This window comes from Vidua macroura, chromosome 1 (assembly GCF_024509145.1).
Source record: "Vidua macroura isolate BioBank_ID:100142 chromosome 1, ASM2450914v1, whole genome shotgun sequence".
In the NCBI taxonomy this organism is placed as follows: domain Eukaryota; kingdom Metazoa; phylum Chordata; class Aves; order Passeriformes; family Viduidae; genus Vidua; species Vidua macroura.
In genome coordinates this window covers 14,983,528-15,005,520 of record NC_071571.1, presented here as the reverse complement: position 1 = coordinate 15,005,520, position 21,993 = coordinate 14,983,528, and the positions used below count along the sequence as shown (strand labels likewise).

The following is a 21,993-nucleotide window of genomic DNA, read 5'->3' as shown; positions in this document are numbered from 1 at the left end:
TACAGTGTACGTTAGTTCAGGCACTGGAAGAAAGCATTAAATCAAATCTTGTAACTTCATATTAAGCCTAATTATGAATTTTAATTTAAAACTAAGCATGTAAAGAAATATTATGCTATTTAATTTCAGAAGGAAAACACCCAGCTAAAAAGGAAAATTAAACACTTAGTACAGTTTAGAAGAGACAGTCTCCTGACAGAAGCTCATGACATGCCCATTTGTATTTCAAAAGCAATTTTATTCACTTCATTTTTCACACCTGTTCTTTCACATACCATGCCATCTTGTAAATAAGTGCCATGCAGTATTTCCCATAATTTAGAAACATTTCAACTGAAACCAAGTTCCCCAAAAAGTCTGAATGTATTGAATCAGCACAGCTTCCAGGAAAGCTGGCAAAATCCACTGTTATATAAAGGCCAAGTTAGACTTGAAATAAAAGATTAAAATATTGAAGCTATGAAAAAATAAAGAGAAATATAAAAATGACAGACATTATGACTGACTACTGTAACACACAAAAGCATTTGTTCAAGCAAGTGTATTTGCCAAAAGCCTGCAGTGCTTGGCTACTTTATAAAAATCAAGCACAAGGCATTAAGCCAATTTGTTTAAAAAATAAAAACCCCAATAACCAAGCAACAGCTGATTTGCATTTCTGAAAACCTGCAAAAATATTCTGCATTTCACTATTCCATCTTCAGTCTCAAATGTCTGATTTACTCCATGTTTTCTATTTTTCATATTTTTACATCAAGAGTTAATCCTGTATCAGATCCTAGTCTTCCTATTCTATATCCAAAGAGATATGCATGTAGTCACAAACAACAGTGTCTGAAATTGCTCACTGCTTGTGTTTCCATACTTAGATAATTCATCACGGAGAAATGCGTGTCCATGGCAGAATTCTTTTGGCTGCGCCCATTAGATGACTTCAGCAGAACCACAAAAAGAAAGAGAACAGCACAAACCCAGCAGAACCTAAAACCCAGGCTATTTTTAAACTTTTGGTCATCCTGTGAGATGGGCCAGTCCGAGCGCATTTCCTGAACTTCAAGCCTTACATGCACTGAATGCCACAGTGGCAATCCTGGACAAAAATGCTTCCCTTCATACTCTGCTGGGTGATGTGGGGAATGGTTGGCTGGCAAGCCTACACTCTGCCCATCTGTCAGAGTGGAACTGTGCCTACACGACAGGTTCTATGCCACTTTCAGTAACATGTTGCTGAGAATAAAAGCTTATTTATGAAACAACATAGGGCAACATCAACGTTTGGCTTAAAATAGCAGGCAAATGAAAAATGATTGCTTTTCTTGAGGAGATAAGTCTCTTGAAATCAGCTTGAAGGTTTTTCACTTGTATGAATAAAGACCAGCATATATACTGCAAGAAATGAGGCTGTTCCACACGCTTTCTACTATTGTGGACAAACTAGCATACAGTCTCACTAATTATTATTTCACAACTGTAACTATCTCCAAAAAAGCAAATTCAAGGACCTGCGAAAAAATGTATAAAAGTGACATTTCTCAAAAAGACACTGGGAGAAGAGAAGGGTAGAGAAGGTACAAAATTGAGTCTTCATTTTATGAAATGTATGTATATTAAAATGAAGTGTACTGGAACAGTTTTTATGACTATAAATAACCCCAACTATTTTCCATTTAAGTAAACAACTCCATTCTGAAAAAAAAAAATTCAGAAGAGTGTGGTCACTATTATGCCTAATATTAGCCAATTCACTGAATGTCAAAAAATAACATATTTTTTTCCAAATTTCCATTTTAAAGAGACAGATTATCATATTATGTTTTCCTTAGTAAATCACTTCTTGGTAGGAGTGCTCTGAATGCCACAAACTGGAGACCCATATAAGTTCCATATCTGGGTTAGACATCTTTGCCATTACTTTGTATTAAAAGGCCAAAGTTTCTGATTTAAAATACAGTCTTGGTTATTACTGGTGTGGAAGTAACTGTGAAATGACAAATCAATACAAATTGATAGATTTTGTTCTTGACTCTTAGGACAGCTAAAAAATAGTTCTGGAAAATACAAATTTCATTTTTATAAGATACTACATGAAATCTATGTGGTCCATTGTTCTTACAATTTAAATTCAAATTAACTTAATATTTAAAACAAAACAGGAAACCAAAACATTCTTAGTGGGTAATGACTAATCTAGAATTCACTTTAAAATTTAAACAGCACAGCTCCTTCTACTCCTGTTCCTCTCCACCACCACGTTATCCTGGTTCTTAATTAAGTACTCATTTATTGCTTGGGTCCAAGCTGCTTAGAAACTTTGCTGGGATTCTCAACAATGCAGTTTCATAAAGCACAATCTGTGTATCTTATGCTTCTGGTAGCAATATGTTACATCATTCATAGTGGAATTGCAGCACACCACTATGGTTTTCAGTTTGTAATACCTAATTAAACTCAGACTTTTTGACTTTTGTTCATAATTAATTACTGGCTTGATCTGATAAGACCAGACTACATATTTTATCTCTCTCTGTGTATCTGCTGCTGTACATTAGCTTTCTTTTCAGATAGACAATATCACAAACAATAAAACAGCAATTTCATTGGAGTTACACTAAAACTTCACAGAACCTGACAAATATCTATGGTTGTGTACACAGCTAGTCACAAAATCATTCAGGTTGGCAGAAACTGCACAAGGTCATCCCATCCAACTTCCCTGCTTAGAACAGGGTCAACGCTGGCATTACAGCTTTGTCTGGATGAGTCTTGAAAACATCAACAACTGCCTTTCAGAAATCAAATTGTATTTACTAACTGAAAGCAAAGGGTAGCCTGAAAATGACAGCAAAATTTGGTCCACGTACATAGGACAGATTATTTAATCAATTCCTATGGCAATGTTCTTACCATACTTCAGAATTACCTAAGCCTCCCATATTTAATATTTAATCCATCAGTTATGCTGATAGATTAAAGAGAACTTCAGTGATTGGCAGAAAATAAAGACATTTTGTAATAAAATGCCATATATACTTTTTATTTACCTAATAATTAACCTATTTTTACACTACAGAAGTCCAGATTATTTCCAAGAGCAGAACGAGGTTAACATACAAAGGTACCAATCAAAATAATTAAAGAGGACTACAGGAAAGACCAAAAAGACCCATTCGTTGTATTTTACTTGGTTTTTTTTGTTTTTTTTTTTTTAATCTTCCTCCACTTTAACATTTGAAGAATAAGCTATTACTAGTAGTGTTACAACTTCCAGTGAAAGCTTTAGGATTCTGTTCATTTTAGACTACAAAGAACAAGGTCTGCAATGCTGAAAGGAGAGCAAGTTCTGTTTAATTTTGACAGTCCTACCATATTTTGGAGCTACTTGATACCTCAAAACATAACCACACATACAAAAAATTTATTTGAATGTGTGAGATAACAGAGCCCTAAAAATTCCACTAATAATCAGAGGATTCCGAGCTATATTCACCTGCACAATTTTGATTGATTTAAGTTTGAAATGTGATGCTGAATTCTTCACAGAATCACAGATGGCCCTGAAGTTTTATAGAGACTAAATAAGAAATAGTCAATCACTTCCTCTATTTTGACTGAAGTGGTTTGGGTTACTTCAACACTAATCTGCATCTCTCTGATAAAACTTCCTATGTCATTCAAGAAGGATTTTCTACAGGGTTTCATTATTTTCATATAGTCTGGGTATGTTGTTAATGTTCTACTTAGAAGAAAAACCAACATCTGACAAAAAGCAAAAAAACACTCCAGGTTTTGCAAGGTGAATTGCTTTTGCAATTCTGACTAAAATAATGGAATTATTTCTGATTTTACAGCTGCAGACTTGAACACAGTACTCCATTTTGCCATGGTACCAAATAAGAGCATCATCTACAGCTGTTTCTAAAAGAATTTCCATTACAAGTTCCTTAAAAGGCCAGGAAAGTTACATTGTGGCATTTATAAAGTTTGTGCAGCAATATCCTCTATACTTCATAAAATGCATGCGTATGTTTTTTAAGTTCAATATATCATATTCACAGACCCAAGGAAAACAAGCATTTAAGAACTAGCAAATAAAAATAAAAAATAAAAAATAAAAATAGCATCCGTTTACTATGACTGTGCCCAATCAAGCAACAAATTACCTAGGCCAAGATGGGATGTACTTCCAAGAAGTTAAAATTCAAACTGCCTACCAATTGATGACCTTCTGTTTAAATTCCCCCTCAAAAGGGCTCACCTTTAACACACATTCAAACTCCTAAGACAGAAGTTAAAGAAACAAAGAACAGGAAAATGGTATCAGCGCCAAAAAAACTAACACTGCCACGTGCTTAAAACTTTAGTTTGCTTTAATGGTCTACAGCCTAACAAACAAAAAAAGCTCTTAATTTGTATTATACACTGAACTATTTAGTGACTTATGTTGAAGGAAGAAGCCTGTTTTCTTCAGCTGAACTCAAAAGCAACTTCTAAGTTCTGCTGAAGAAGTAGAATTCATTTCAGCATGTGTAACTGTTGTAAGGCACAACTGGTCCTTGCAGACAGCCCTGTAGTAAAAAATATTCCAGGTAAGGAATTAGATGTTTTACTAAGAACTGGTTCAACTGTTTTGGTGCTACACTGATCTGCCCCCAAACTCTGCCTCTAATACTGCTAGCCCAGACTCTTCCAGGGCTAAGGATGGGTTTTTTTCTGCATAGCTGAGTGTTCAGTACACTTCAAGAACAGATACGCTTTTATAACTAGACATGCAAATATAATAGTTGGATTTTTTTCAACAATACCCAACATTAAAAACATTGCTCAACTATGAGTTGTATCTTATGTTTCCCAAACATGATCTTACTCACCAGAAAGGAATATGTGTTTAACAGGTCATACCTAAAAATGCTGTAAAAATCTAATGTCTAGCATAAGCAACTTCCATCTTAAGCAGCTTCCACCTTCACTGCCTCCCAAGCATATAATAAACTGTTCTACAATGGAAGAATCATCAAACAGTAAGCTGACAAATTAGAGCATAATCTCACCAAATCACCCTCATAAAACCCAGAGTTCCAAATTTAGTGCAAAAATTAAAAGGTCACATTTTATATAAGTTCTGTCACAGTAGGTGCCTTAAGTGTTAAAGAATACTGCGTAAATTTTATACTTGTAGATAAAAATAATTCTCAACTTGCAACCAATGCACTCAAAATTATCTTGCATAATTAAGGGCAGTTCAACACCCACAGCTGAAGATGTGAACTACAGCTCTGGAACCCTGATGAGAGCTGCAGCCAGGGAAGTGACAGCCCAGCTGAGAGCTGAGCACAGGCAGCAGAGGCAGCATCTGCCCTCCCTGTTGCTGCTGTGCCCAGACTAATTCATACAGACCCCAGCAGAGAGCTTCAGCTGTTCGCCTGCCTTCTTTGCTCAGTCACATCCCTCTCATTTTCTGGGAAAGGACTGTCACCACTTTGATAGATTCTCCTGCATGGAATGTCCCAGTTCCCTGGTTGGGAGCTCTCAGAGCTCTGACCCAACTGAAAAAGCAACTGCTGGGCTGAAGTGACTAATGTGTCATGTACTTTAAGAACAATCAGAACAAAACAGAGTGTATTTTCTAGTCAATCTAGTATACCTACATTTTTTAATACAAATAGTAGAATTTAAACAGACACAGATATTCCAGACATAGCTAGTTTCAGTGACATGCTTTATTGACTAGTATCAAGAAGTACATAAAATATCAGCTGTTGTTCAAACTGGTACACCATTCCTAGAAAATATACAGGACAACATAGTCTGTGATTTATTTAAATTATTCTCTTTCTTGCAGTCTATTATTGTCTGTCAGCACTGTGTTACTGATGAACCATACTTACTAAGAAAACTTTCAAACAGTTAAAAATACAAAAAAGAATAAATCAAAATCCAACCTGTCCTAGTTTACTGCCTTCACTCACTTAGCTTGTGTTGTTCTCATTGTGCAAATAGTCCTTGCCAAAATAATTTTCGTATTTGTATCCACCACCCTGTTTGTTGTCTGAAAAACGTTAAAGGCACAGAGCTTCAAAGGCTATCGGACATTTTTAATGAAGTGTCCTTAAAACATGTTCACAGAGAAAAAATGTGAAATAAACATGTCAAAATTATTCCTGGATGCTATCCAGCAACCAGCTGTGGTGTGCAGCCTATGCTAACCCTGGGAACATTCTTCTCTCTCTATGGGCCTCCAGCTTTGTCTTCTGTTCCTACGGATATTTGTATTCCAAATGCATTCAGTTAAATCTCAAACTAAGCAAGACCAAACTGAATTAGTACATCAAGAGGAAAACAATTAAGCATGACCAAGCTTTTAAAGCAACTAGGGTTTTTTTGTTACACACACAGTACCTTTTCATTAATTTACCATAAAAGCCATGCTGTGGGACACCTATACTTCTTGAGTCATGTCATGCCTTCACATTCTAACACTGAAGTTCTGCTCACTTAGGGCAATTAAATAACCAAACATCTATTTTTTGAATAGCAGCACTAATTCCTACTTTATGTCCAAATCAAAAGTTTGCTAGTCATGCTCAGTGTCTGTAGATTACAGCAGAGTTCTAATTATTTAAGACACTATTCAAGCATGCACACATGCACATAGAGAGTGAAGAAAGGCAAAGGCCACAACAAAAAGGCTAAGGAACAATTGGGCCTAATGCTTAGCAGAGAACGTGATCGAAGCCATGGAAGAGGCTGAGGCATTGATGTAACATTAACACGAGTAGATGAAGATGCAGTCGGACAAATCCACAGGATCAGAAGGATGCATTCAGCAGTGCTGAGAGAGCTGATCAGTGTCACCACAAGGATGCACTCTATCATCTTTTAAAAGTCATGGCATCAAGGGAGATTTCCAAAGACTGGAAAAAGGCACATAGCCATCTTCAAGAAAGGCAAGAGAGGGGATATGGGGAACTACAGGCCAGTCAGTCTAATATCAGTTTACAGAAAGGAGTAACCCCACGCAGCAGTACAATGTAGATCTGACTTGCCCATTCTCATCAGCATTAATTATGCAATTCTCCTTTAAATCTTCACTGACAGCATACTACTATCGGCCTTTTGAAGGTGCACTTATTATACTTTCTAAATTTGGGCACATTAGTTCCCCTTCACCTCCAGCCTTCTAAAATTTCTCCACTGTTCCATGATATGTTGAAACTCAAAATGAATAATTCATACAGCTTCTAAGCTTTTTTTCTTTTTTAGTATCTGTAGGTGTCAGTGCAGCAGATTTAAAAACATTTAACATTAATAGTTGCTGATACAGTGATAATACATTCTTCCCATCACTAATGATGGAGGTGGTGAGATGTAAAAGCATCATCCAGTCTCTTCCTGAATACAGAACAAAATATTTATTGAATATTTATGCCTTTCTCTGCACAGCAGAAATTTATCATCCTTGCCCAGAATTGGACTTCTATCATTACTAAGCTTTTGTACCCTTCAAGAACATCCTCTATATTTAAAGAACTCCATTGTACTCTACTGCCCACAGATTTATATTAATAACTTTACCTCCTTAATCTCCTGTCTCCAAGCCATACAGTGCTTGCCATCATCAGCTCCCCATTCTTTAAAACTGTATTCCTTCACTCCTTTCCTTACCTTGTTTCAACCAAACAAATCATGTTTCCTAAGAGAAGAACTGTTCTGGGTATAACTAAATGAACAAGTAGGTGTCAAGAAAGTCACATTTTTATGTTCAAGTACTCCTCGTTTTTTAAGTCTGCTCTTCTTTTAAAGTCGGAGAGGTATGTGCATGCAGAACTTGTTCTTGGCTCCAAACCTGCAAAATTAGATCACAGCTCCTAACACACCTGCTCTATTTATTCCACATGCCTCAGAAAGAAAAACCTGTACAGAAGACAACAGAGTGGCTTTTATTTGTTTGAAAACTGTCAGATAGATATAAAGAATTCTTTTCAAAGCTTCAAATATTGATTAGTGGCCAAGTGATTTATCAGCACAAGCTCCCAATACCTGCAACAGGCTGAATTCTCATAATTTTTCTTTACTGAATACAGAATGACTTTTAAGAAACTGCTCATCTTTCTAGGATCTGAATTACACTGATAAAACGTCTCCAATATATTTTTTTTCAGATAAAAACCACTGCCACAGTACTACTCTGCTTGTCTTCTGAATGGTGAGAACTGCTCAAGCAGGCAACAGAACATTTAATATACAAGTCCACAGAAAAGTATGTAAGGTTTTGCTGTGACATTTCATTTTTTAGAGTTTCTCTAGGGAACACTCATTAAACATGTTTTAACACACAAATTATTTCAGTCTGCTATAGTTTTCTTTAGACAGCTGTGATTTGGTTTTTTAATCTATTGTTTTGCTTGATCTCAAAAACTTGCACTAAATAGCAAAATATACAAGACTGGACAAAGAACATGGTATCTTTTAAGATTTAGATAAGGGTATTAATATGGAAAGAACATTACCAAATGTATTTCTGTAAAAACAAAAATCAATGCTTCCCTTGCAGCAAAGCCAAAAACCCTGCATATTATTTCTACCCCATTCACTTCTGTTCTTCAAATTAATTCACCTTTCACTAGTAGTGAAATAATATAAGATCTGTGTTACAAACTTTGTAGTTTTGAGATGTGCACTGGGTGCATGCCAACAATCTGCATCATCCTCTGTATCAAACATCGATTCATCCAGCTCAACTACTTATTTTAAGGGCACTGGAAGTGAGATGGGGAGATTAAAAATAATGGTGATAACTGCCAAAGACATTTTGCACTTTTCTTCTAAGCTATTTCTGATCTGTGTGAATTCACTTACTGCATGCAGGCCTCATGGCCCATGCCATGTAAATGTCAATGATCATGCCACAAGTTAGAACTGAATTAACCCTAAAAATGAAACACAAAATTGCAGTGACAAAGAGTTCCCTTCAAACCCATAGTTCTGTGATGAATCTAAAACAATAAGTATTTCCATTGATGACAGTTATCTTCAAAGATAAATAAGTAAATATTTTTTTCAGTATTTCTGGCTATATACATATTTAATTTGCAAGTATTTTTAAAACTGTTGACTGCAATAGCTGTAGCACCTACAGTATTTAAGTATCACGAAAATTCACAGACTGGAAGCCAAATTCATTTTATATACATGGAAGAATTGAGCTTAAGTTTCTGAAATGTGAAGTTTAGCATGGGAATTTTAGGAGAAGCCTTCAGTAATTAACAAATTTAGACAATATATAACATTTAACAGATGACAAGAATTACATTACAGATGATAAAATTACTTAGAGCATTAGAGCAGATGACAAGAACAGAACTCTTTCTATACAGGAGCAACACATGTATAAGGATACAGTGTATTCTGTTTTCAAATATCTTTCAAATTGCTAAATATCTTATAAGGTTCTCTGTTTTCATGACTGTTCATCTAAAACCATGAAATTAAAAAGACTTAAAAATACAGAATCACAGAATATCCTGAGTTGGAAGGGACCCACAAGGATCATAGAGTCCAACTCCTGGCCCTGCACAGCACCACCCCCAAGAGTCACACCCTGTCCCTGAGAGCATTGTTCAAACATTCTTGAATTCCATTGGCCTTGGTATTGTGACCACTGCCCTGGGGAACCAGTGACCAACCATCCTCTGGGTGAAGAACCCGTTCCAGATATCCAACCTAAACCTCCCCTGACACAACTTCAGGCCATTCCCTCATGTCCTGTCACTGGCCAGCAGAGAAGAGATCAGTGCCTGTCCCTCCCCTTCCCCTCACAAGACTGCAGTGAGGTCTCCCCTGAGTCTCCTCTCCCACAGGCTGAACAGACCAAGTGATCTCAGCTGCTCCTCACAGGGCTTCCCCTCCAGGCCCTTCACCAGCTTTGTGGCTCTCCTTTTTATGCTTTCTAACAGTTTTGTATCTTTCTTCTATTGTGGCACCCAGAACTGCCCCCAGCACTCGAGGTGAGGCTGCCCCAGTGCAGAGCAGAGCAGCACAATCCCCTCCCTTGCCCAGTTGGCCATGCTGTGCCTGATGCCCCCCAGGACAGGGTTGGCCCTCCTGGCTGCCAGGGCACTGCTGGCTCAGGTTCAACTTGCCATGGACCAGGACCCCCAGGTCCCTCTCCATGGCACAGCTCTCCAGCCTCTCATTGCCCAGTCCCTACATCCAGGGTTGTCCTATCCCAGGAGCAAAATCCAGCACTTTGCCTGTTGAACTTCATGTGGCTGGTGATTGCCCAGACCTCTAATTTGTCAAGATCTTGCTGCAGGGCCTCCCTGAGGGGCATCAGGCACAGCATGGCCAGCTGGGCAAGGGAGGGGATTGTCCCACTCTACTCTGAACAGGCATAGCCTGTCCTTAAGGCCTGTGTGTAGTTCTGGGCACCACAACGTAAGAAAGACATAAAGCTGTTAGAAAGTGTAAAAAAAGAGAGCCACCAAAATAGTGAAGGGCCTTGAGGGGAAGCTGTGTGAGGAGTGGCTGAGGTCACTTGGTCTGGAGGCGACTGAAGGAAGACTTCATTGCAGTCTACAGCTTCCTCATGAGGTAAGACAAGGGGCTCTTCTCTCTGGTGACCAGTGACAGGACATGAGGGAATAGCCTGAAGTTGTGTCAGGGAAGGTTTAGGCTGAATATTAGGAAAAGGTTCTTCACCCAGAGGGTGGCTGGGCACTGGAACAGGCTCTCCAGGGCAGTGGTCAAAGCACCGAGCCTGACAGAGTTCAAGAAGTGTTTGGCCAATGCTGTCAGGCACAGGGTGTGACTCTTGGGGCTGCCCTGTGAAGGCCCAGGAGCTGGGCTTTGATGATCCCTTGTGGGTCCCTTCCAATTCAGGATATTCTGTGATTCTTTCTGCACACCGATGGCAAACAACATAATTCATCAACATTTTTGCAGCACTTAAGACTCTATCGCATAGAGTTTAAGTCAAGAAAGCCATGGAGATAAAAATTGCCCTTAAAAATCCAGTCAAGAGGTGCTCTGTGACTAAACAGCTTGTGAACACTGAAAGTGAGAAACCACTGCATTTGAAAACAAAGCACCTTCAGTTCTACCAAATGTGCCATTACACCGGATGTGTGTTAAATTTATTTACATGTTACTTTTTATAGCCAGTTTCAAACTGAGGCAATTAATCTATGCTTAGATAAGTAAAATGAATTAATTACTATCAAATCCTAGACACATTTATGCATTTTGTCACAACAGTAATTTACATGTCCTCCCTAAGAGATAACAACTGAATATAAAAATACAGTTGACTACATTGTCTGAAAGGTTAAACGCTCCCCTAATTCAAACAATTCCTTATTTCTATAGCAGCTTGTTAAAAACAGAGTTTCTTTCTCTGCACTAAATACACTTAAGGTTAGGTCCAATTCTTCCCTGCATCACAGCTATATGCATCACCTGCCTCCAGTACATTACAGATATCAAAGTCAAGAGTTTTATGTTAAATCACTAGATCAACGTGCGCACACACACAGAGGATAAACAGAACCAGCTTACATCCTGAAACATAACTGCTATACAAAAAGCAAGATGCAATTCACATAGACTCTGAAAACCACAAATTTTTCATGGAAGAAAGTTCATTACCACTTAGGATACTTTCCACATTGAAGGTGATATTCATAATAGAGTCTGGTTGGTTACATTCTATGTATTTTACAAAATAAATTCAAAACAGGTTACTTTTCTTTACAAAATAGCGAGTAATTCTTCTCCACTTTCATCTAAGCAGAAGCAAAATTAAACAGGTAAAGTGAATGGCAAGATAAACTATACATCCTATTAGATGGGAAACAGGCTTCAGGAGAGTTTGCCTCTCAATTAACTCTAAATTCATCAGTGTTTTCATAATATATAGTCAAAAACGAGTTGTTTTGGAAAAAAAAAAAAAGCTTTAATCCAAGTATTGCCCTGCTGCACAGAAGCCTATCATGCTTGCAGTATGTTTAACACATACCCAAGTGGATATGCAAAGGTAAACCCACTTACTTCATACAAAGTTTCCTAACAAATCTCAAGTATCTGAAGATGACAAGCAGGCCACAATAAAATGACTGTGTAACTAGAAATTACAAGGAGCATCCTCTTCTGACCAGTTATACTCACATAGTGCTTTTTTTTTTTTTTTTTTTTCACATAACTGCTGTATAAATACTTTATGCCAGGACTGGATTTCTCTGTGTTGAATAATACCCCATAAGAACATTGGGTTCAGCAACAAAAATAGACAGATCTGACAGCCATGTTCCAGTTACATGATGGAGTATGCAATTAAGAACTGGGCAGCATACTGACTGCATTCCAATTATAACTAAGGCATCAAATTTAAGACTTCCTGAAAAGATTAAAGACATTTTCATTAAAATATATTCTTCCTATCATTCACCAGCATAGCAGCACAGTCAACAACACACATTCCAACTGTTTTAATGTCTATTTATATAGTAAAGCACAGCCATAGGAGTGCATGAGAATTAAATTAAGAAAAGGGCTCAAACTGATACAATTTATTACCTACAAACCATTTTCTTCCAGGTATAATCATATAATCCCATTGAGCTCACAGTTACACATTCACAAGACTTCAGTCAGTCAGTTACTGGGAAGACTTCTGAGCATCTGTGTTGCAAGTACAATAATACAGCTCAACAAAACAGAATTACTTGCAGCCTGAGAATTTCACAAAGCAGACAATTAGATGCACAAGTTAAGAAGACTAGGATTATGACAGAAAAAGTTACCTATAACAGAATAATAAGATAATGAGATTGCTCTTAACTGAAGTATCAAAATTCAGGCTACTTCTAGAACCAATAGAGCACAGAACTTCCAACTACTTGCTCTGACATTGTCAGTAACAAAAAAAAAAAAAAAACCAAAAAAAAAAACAAACAAAAAAAAAACAAACAAAACAAAACAAAAAAAAAAAAAACAAAAAAAAAAAAAAAAAAAAAAAAAAAAAAAAACCAACCCAACATTCACCAGTGTCAAAGTATAAGCACATTACAACTCCTCACACCCTAAAAAAACCCTGCCATCACAACCTTTCATCTTTCTTGGCACTGTGAGAAAACAGCATAAAGGTCATGGAAAACAAACTTCACTCACATTCTTACAGGTGTCTCCTCCACATTAAAGCTGAAGAGCAGCACAGAAAACCTTTTGGTGCCTTTGCAGAACAGAATGCTTCAGTTCCCACACCTCTGAAATCAACATTTTTCAGTAGTATACAGTCACTTCTATTTAAAAACAAAATAATACCTTGGGTTTACTGTTTATATACTAAAATTGAAAATCAGAAGAAACACAAGATAACTGAACTATGTAAGAAAGACAGAATTGAGTAAAATTCTGGGGTTTTCTTTTTGTTTTTTTTTTTTTTTTAATATGCAGCTACTGCAAAGAATTCAAAAGAAAAAAGATTCCTGAAGGCTCAGCTAAGTAGTTCTACATTCAAACAAGCTTAAAAAGATTTGGCAATTATATGGTCAAAAGTAAGAAGCTACAGTCAAAATCTGTCTTTTTTATATCATAACCTATTTTCCAAATGTATTAAGAAAAAATAATCTTCAATGTGAACTCACAGTCATTCAACAAAGATTCAGCAAATTCTAAACCCACACACTTGATTTGTCATGCATTTTGGCTGCTAAGTCTGACTCTAAAAAGAGTGATGTGCTACCTTATTATTATTTTTTAAAAGATTTCTCTTGGGATTGCACAGCAAAGGAATGAGTATGTAGCCTATCTTACACAGGAAGGAGAGATTTTTATCCTTAAAAACAGGAGGTTCGCCCACATGATCACCTGGGACAAACTTGGCCAGTGCAAGCAGGCTAGAGGGTTATAGGAGCCTGGGAATGTTTAACATCAAGAAAGTAATTACAGCCCAGCAAGATCAGAAGGAATTACACAGGAAATGTGAACAGTAACCCTTTCCTGCCAAAAAAAAGTCATGAAAAAGTGAACTCTCAGCTGCCAGACTATAAGGCTGTACAAACCAATTGCAAAACACAGGAATGGAAAAAACACTATATATTACTAGGCTATAAATTCCCAACGATGTGATAAAGCTACACCTCCATGAAAAGAACAAACCCCCTAGTCTTTCTTCTTGCCATGTATATAATATAATTAAAGCCCAGAAGAAACATGAAAAAGTTGCAAACATCACACAAGAATGGTCAGTTGCCTCTTCTGGAATTTTCTTTTAAATTTACACTGACCAAACAGTGTTCCCTCTAGAAGATGGTTAAATATCTTATTCTTATTTAGTCAAGAAAATCTCTGTCCAAAATACGTAGGGCATTATTCAAGCAAGAATGCTAGCTCTCTCAGTCACCTATTCCATAAAAATTAATCTCCTAAATTCTGATATAAACCCCGTAACTCAAAGTAGTAGAGTGAGTTGTAGAGTAGAGTAGTTGAGCAGAATGGGCTCAAGGTACTCCATGTATTTGCTGGTGAAACAATTTCTATTCTCTAGGGACATGGGGAAATTCGAGTGACCTGACTGTAGTTCAGTCTAGTTAGAAAGCCTTCAAGTGTGATACTGGAAAGTAAACAGTGATCACACGCTTGTCCTTCATACAGAACCAGGATCCATTTTAGTGAGATGAGATTTTTTTCCTAAGCTACTCATTAAGGAAAATAGCATTCCTTCAAATCTACCAAGACCTAATAATGCTATACATAACCCCAGTCAGATAAGAGATAAGCAATAAAGCAACCAAGCACTAGTGTTTTTATTAATTTATTGATTAAAATTACAATATATCCTCATTAAACAAAAAGAAGCTCCCCTAAAATGTGTCCTAGTGTATATCTGCTCTACTGAAAAATGAGATTAAAAGATACTTTTACAATTAAAAAAAGAATCAGTGAATTAACTTATTTAAGCAACACACTCTTTTAGCTGTTCTTAAAATTACAAATCAGAACATCATCATGACACATTGCACTGCCAAAACCAGTGTATCACTTTAGCTTTTCTTTCAACCTTCTGACTCAGGTGTTCCTCTCTACCTTTCTTTACTACCAAAGCTTTTCTTTTCTCATCTCTTCTGTTGGATTCTGTTTTGTTTACTTTTCCTTGCCTTCACATCTAAGGTGGGTGGGATTTTGCCATCACTAAAGCCACATGCACAACCAATTCCTGCACAGCCATAGTCTACTCAGCTACCTGCTCAGTGGAATCTCTAAATAAATAAAATCAAGGGGCAAAAAAAAGAGGAAAATACAAAAGCAGCACATGAGAATTTCAAATATGGGCATGCAAATAGGGCAGAGACAGCACAGTAAAGAAACAACAAGGACAAGAAGTAATTGCTGACATTACAGCCTGCACAAGTAACCGTAACTCCCATTCTTCAGGAGATAAAACTGAAACATGAAACAATTATATTTTCTATTATTTTACTGTGATGGAGGCTGAAAAGACACAAGCACCATGACCTCACTCTGGAGACAAAGGGAAAGTTCCATTTTCTCCTGCACTAAACTTAATCCCACTTCTAAGGATTGGTGATTTGCAAAAACAAACTGAACTAGCTTTCCCAGTCAATACACGTTCTTCAAAGATTAAAGTCACTTCTCCTAAATTTGTCTGTCTCCCCAGCAGATTAAAGATTTGGCAGTACAATATTCATACAAGATGTTAGCCAAAAAAATGAACTAGTGGATGAACCACTAGTTTTTCAATAGCTATAAATGCAACATGAATCTTATAGCAGCATATAACACTGTTCATCGGTCAGAAAAAAATATTTCAATATTGTTGCAAGATATTCTGTTTGCAAAGGACTTGTACGTATAAAGCAAAAATACTCCCAGTGATACTGTATGGTTTTTTTAGTTCAATGTGTTTAAAACCACAGCCTATTTTCAGCCAGGTGAGCTGACTGAAGTCTGTCAGAAGCCAGGAGCTGCCTACTATTATATACAGGGCTATTACTGAGCAAATGCATTGGTGGCAGCAGCCATGGGAAGGGTTCCCTGTACCTCCCAAGCACAGGCAGCACATCAGAAACTGAGCATTCCTCTCAACACATGAATTTACCACTGACTCATCTGCTGCACCCTGAGGCAGCACTGTGGCTCACAACACTGGGCACTGCACAGGATTCCTTTGCAAATGGACATTTTCCACCTGGCCACATCTGCTCTTTGTGAAACCTCTGTAGAATTTGCATCTGAAAACTTGTAGGAGTTGAACCCAGATATCCTTGTAAACCCCTTCCAACTCAGGATATTCCACGATTCTAGTGTGCTACTACAACTAATGCTCTTTAATTGGGAGGTTACTGCCATTCCCCTTATTTCTAGAAAGAAATGTAATCAACTTAATCCTTAAAGTAATCCTTAAAGTAAAAAATGTCGTATTTTGGGCCTGTGAAACCACTTTGTAATGAAAAAGTTAAATCCAAAGAAAATAGCTTTGAAAATTACTATGCTTCTAAATACAGTTATTTGTAACATGACTTGATCTCAAAAGAAATTTAAAACTTCCTCTTTTGGGGACATCTACAATCAGCCAACCTAACACGAATTAGTATTCCCACCCAGTGCCTTCCTTACTGCAAGTATACACGTTAAACATTTTATCCTTCCCAATCTAGAGCAGCTTTCTAAAGATAATTACCAAAAACTGAATTATCAGGTAACTACAGCACCGACACCAAATCTTGGAGAGAGAGAGAGGCCAGTAAAGAAAACCTGAAACTATTCTCTGTAAATATCCTCCACTAGGCAAGCATGGCTATTCTCTCTCAATCATTACTAACATCTATGAATTCTTTACGTTTATCTATTAATTTCGCAATTATCAATAAATATTTTGGAAATGGTCTTTCTAGTGTTTCATGTTTGAAATAATATGAAGAGAATTCAAATAAGTCATTTTCATTATTGAACACTTTAAAACATAATTCCACTTTGATAAAAAAAGGTTCACATGCCCAAGTTAATTACATCTCTCATCACTGAAATCCCTCAGGGTTAAATAAGGCTCGGATACTTAGCCTGTCCTATTCCCCCAATAGGACACTTGCAATAGTCTACAGGTACAGTCCACTTTACAAGTTACTTTTTAACTTTTTGTTTTCTAGGGGAAAGATGCTTTACAAATTCTTAGATACTACCATCAATACATTATTCTTTTTCCTTGACTTGCATTTTTGATGATGGTCAAATTAAAACCCATTATTCCACAACTATGGGAATAACAGTTGTTACGGGTTTTAATTAACTGTATAACTAAGATTTCACAGGTTTTTATTTTTTTGCTTTCCCAAAATGAACAGCTTCCTGGAACAGGAAGAGACTTACCCAGAAGAAACCAGTTGTATATTCAGGAGTTTCCATCAATTTTGTTAGTATTATTATTAACCTAAGGAATTTTTACACTTCTCAAAAGCTGATCAGCTAAATCTTTCAAAAGTATCTACATTTCTGTAAGTGTAGAATAACTTTAAAATTGAAAAAGAAAAGCAAGTTTGGTCCACTTTAATACTGAACATGAACAAAGCTTTCTTTCAAAATTGAACAGAAATTTCACTTTCCAATAAACAGCAATATTTTATACCAAATATTTGAAGATTTTTAGATGCAAAAAACACCTTCAAAAAGGTTTCAAACCTTTTGCAGTGAATTAGATCGATTACACCTTAATAACACCCTAGACCAGCTCTTCTCACAATACCCAGCTATCTTCAAACCATGCTAGTACATAAATGTAGGTTTGACACTTGCATGAAATCATTAAAAGAGAAATAAAACAGGAACAACCTTGATCTAGCCTAAACACTCTACAGTTTCAAAATCTCATCATGTAAAAGAAACCTTACAAATACTTAATTACTTAAATCAGCTAGAACAGTCTTTAAATATAGAATCCACAACATAACCATTTTTCTAATTTTTTTATGTAGTCACAAAGTCCTTCTGACACAAAGAAATTTGACAACCAGGTGAAAAATTGCTGTAAGAAGTGAAGCTCAGGGCAAGCATAAATGATGGTAATCAAATACACCAAAACTGTTAGTTTCAGCAGCTCACCTTGGGCAGTACATGCTCTAAACTGGCCAGAGGTGAAAAATCCTGCACTGGACTAGACTCAGTGTCTGAATAGCTCTCCCAGCAGCTGTTGATCAAACCTGGCTTCCTTATCATTTAGGAAATCCAAAAGGCTTCACTCAAACTTCTTGGAACAGCTCTGACCACAATTATCTCCAGGCCTGTCACTTTCAAGTCACTGAAATTAGCTAACTAACCAAGAAAACCCAACATGTTACAGCCAACAGGCAAGTTAGTCCTGTGTTCTTTTAGCAGTGCACTGACATTTTTCTTCAGCAAAAGACATGGGAAGATTTGCTCTCAAACCTGAACAGCAGCACACTCCACTCAGGACTTTGTAGAGGAGAACAGAGCACTATACATTATATACCTTACATATACGATGCTTCTGTCACATGACCCCACTATATTAATTGCTTTTTAAAATAAAGTCAGACTTCATATTGTTACTAAATGCACAATAACATACATTCCTTTTATTTCAAATCCCATCTCCCCAGCAAATTATAAGAGCTAGACAATAGTTCAGCTTCACCGCCAGAATAGAAGACCCAAAGCAGGAGTCAATGTGGTTTCCTAAAATACTAATGCAAGATCAGTGAGTACCACCTCAAGGAAAAGTAGATTTATTACTGTCCTCTCCTCCAGATCACTGTGTAAATAAACGTTTTCATCACAGAAAAAAAAAAAAAAAATTCCTCCAGAAATTATCAAGTACCTCATTCTACACATACAACAACAGAGAATTGGCACAATTTTCAAATACAGCAACCTGCAACCAAAATTATGTAAATGTAAATATTATGTAAATTACATTGTATTTATGTTTCTATAAACTATACTGTAGCAATATACACTCTTGTAGTGCAAGTAGATGATCAATGAAAAACAAAGATGTGAGAAAGAAAGACAAACAAGCAATCAGGCTGCCAACTAACAAACTTCACCAGTTTTTTTTCAGAAATGGCTCTTAATAAGGTAAAATTTAAAGAAAGAAGAAGCCACCACTGACTTTCAGAGCATTGTGTTAATCTGCAAAAGTGAAAAGAAATAACCCAAAGCAAGAAACTCCTCCAGGATCCCATATACATCTGGGACCCACCTGATTATGTAAAGAATGGCAACATGTAGTGGTGGCTTTTAAATGCATATTTTTCAAATAGTGACAATCCCGAATAGCAAAGTTTACTTTTCAGATGTTCCAACCCTAAATAATGTTTAAAAGTTGACTGTTACTTAAGACTTATCATCCCTGGCAGAGTACCTCTCAGTTACTGAAGTTTTTCTGCCTTGACAAGGGAATTCCATTTCTAGGATTCATGCAGAGAAAATGTTTCAGTATAAATCGTGTCTATTCTAAGCCAGGAAAATGTCCCACGGATTGCTAAGTTACCATCGTTCAGGCAAGTTCCCTGTAATTAAGGTATCAATTATAATTTCACAGGCATGTTTTATTTTATAAATAAACTCTGTTTCCACAATTTGAGCTATGGGAAAGAATGTCTGTGTCAATGCATCAAGCCTTGCAGCACAGCAAGTTTTGAACTGAATGCCAGCTCTAAATGTTATAATACAGATTCTAGCATGGAAAAAATAGGAGGAACACTTTCCCCTCACCCCCAAATTCCCATAAGCCTTCTGAATTTTTTTATTCCTGTCATGGCACCTCCGTGACATCTGCTCTTTGCTGCTCTAGAGCCAAATACATCAAATTTAACTCAATCTGCTGCTAAACACACGAAAAGTAAAAACTGCAGCCTGCACTAAACGGAGAGAAAAGGACATTTAAGTGGGAATGAGAAAAAGGCGATTCTACAGTCTTTTCCTGTAGAACACTGCTTCTGATGCTTTTATCACACAGTTTTATATTTGAGTTTGATAGAGACTGAAAGCAAACAGTTTCTAGGACTCAAACCATGCCAAGAGAAAAGACTGGCAAAGCGACAAGCATGCTCATTTAATTAAGATACCCCCACTGCTATTTTTATGACTTTTTACATACTTGCTGGGAGTTGGCAGGCTGACACAGAAGGCCAACGTTAGCTCATTTCATCCTTCCAAAATATTCCATCACTCTAGGTACAGAACAAACTTGTGTACTGACTCAAATTAAATTACTGCAGGAACATCAACTTAATGCATGAGCCCAGGCAATAGAAAAAGCTGAACAGAACAGTGTTTCAGGAGTAGCAAGTCACAAAAACAACTGGCCTACGTACATTCTTTCCAGTTTCATGAGGACCCTGATGTTAATCCCTAAAACCTCTTCTTCAGTATATGCATCTACAAGAGAAACAAAGTAAATCAGTGCATCCTACCCAGGGAACTAGATATATTACCTAGTGGGTATCTCACCTAGATATAATCCAATACAGGGAAAGAGAACAAATTAGGAGATGCTATAACTCTCCCATAAACAAACTAGGGATAGGCTTAATTCCTTTACTCATACCATCAACACATGGTTTTTAGATGAGCTTTATTAAAAATCATGATAGAAAAAATAATTTTGCAAGTGACAAAAAGATGAGGGATTATATTCTTTCAGGAGAAAAGGTAACCTGAGCCTCTGTAAATATTCTTGCACTCTAACTTATCCAGTTTCTACTAGAATTTTCTAAATTAAAATTATCCCTAGACTGCAGAGCTCAGTCTTACCAGTTTATTAAGAAACAAATCCTCTCAAGTTTCCTTTCTCACTTTGTCACCCTAATTTCACAGAATGTCCCCTTACTCTTATAGCACAAACCAACAAAACAAAAGCTTTTGAGTTACTTCTCTCAAACAATTCATCTTTCTGTGTACTTGTGTTATACTCTCCATATTCACTGCCTTTCAAAGGCTAAAGAATCTCTTCTTTTTTTCCAAATTCTCTTTATAAAAGCAAATTTCCATCCCCAGATTCCTTTTGTAGACTCTTCCCTGATTGCCTTCTTCTCTACATCCCTCTTAGAGGCTTCCAGCACCACATCCACTGTGATGGCATGCTGTATGACAGTAAGATAGTGACTTTTACCATAGCATTTTATACTCCATCACACTTTGTTTAGTTTGATTGCAAGTATGAACACAGGTATCAGAAGTAAAGCAAAGAAACAAGGTTCTTAACACACAATTTTCCCCTACTTTGAGTATGCAGCATTACTAACATGCCAAGACATCATTTGGGGCCAGGTAGTCTTTGCTTTTTTGTCCTTCAGCATAATTTATTCTTTGTATCACACCCATACAGTCTGCAAATCTTTCTCATTTGCCTATCAGGGTACCTTCCCAGAAAGAAAATCACTGGTTTACAGGAGAACACAAACACACACTAAGCAAAGGTAACTGCCCAGGACTTTTTGCTTTTAGGTCTTTAGTGAGGACCCAAGTGTGCTTTGGCACAAAAACAAGTCAGTAAAAATACAGAAGACCCACCCTTTGAAAAATAAAGACTGTAATAAAAAAGATAACTTATACTATATGGAGGACAAGAATATTCTGAATCCTACTTATTCTACCAGAACTATGGAAAATATATAACATCTCTGAATTAACTTACTAAATATCACAAAATATAATGGATACTATATTGGCCCTTACAAGGCACAATCCAGCCAAAACTACAAGAATTTTCCAAAAACACAGTGCATTACATTTACAATTTGAAGATTTGAAATCACAACAGCCTATCACTATTTTTCTCTGGAAGCTAAAAAAAAGAGAATCTAAAAGACTTTTTTTTCCTCAATAATGAACAATATTGTAAAGTTTGCTTAATATTGTTGTTTAGGGAAAAACGTAATAGAGCAATTGACCTGACTCTCTGTTCTTAAACACTCTGCTAAAAGAACAAACTATTTGTGAAAATAACAAAAACCAGCT

At 36.7% G+C, this 21,993-nt stretch overlaps 1 protein-coding gene across 9 annotated transcripts in view; it reads right to left on the bottom strand.

Moving 5' to 3' along the window:
• The window catches only part of ZNF438 (zinc finger protein 438), a 51,188-nt gene that overhangs the window by 23,461 nt on the left and 5,734 nt on the right, over window positions 1–21,993 (bottom strand). For 7 of the 9 annotated variants that reach the window (XM_053978123.1, XM_053978052.1, XM_053978140.1 and 4 more), the window contains exon 4: window positions 20,349–20,412. The exons of the other annotated variants lie outside the window; for them this stretch is intronic. The gene's annotated coding sequence lies outside the window, so the exon portion shown is untranslated. The remainder of the gene's footprint in view (window positions 1–20,348; window positions 20,413–21,993) is intronic. 9 annotated transcript variants of the gene reach the window in all.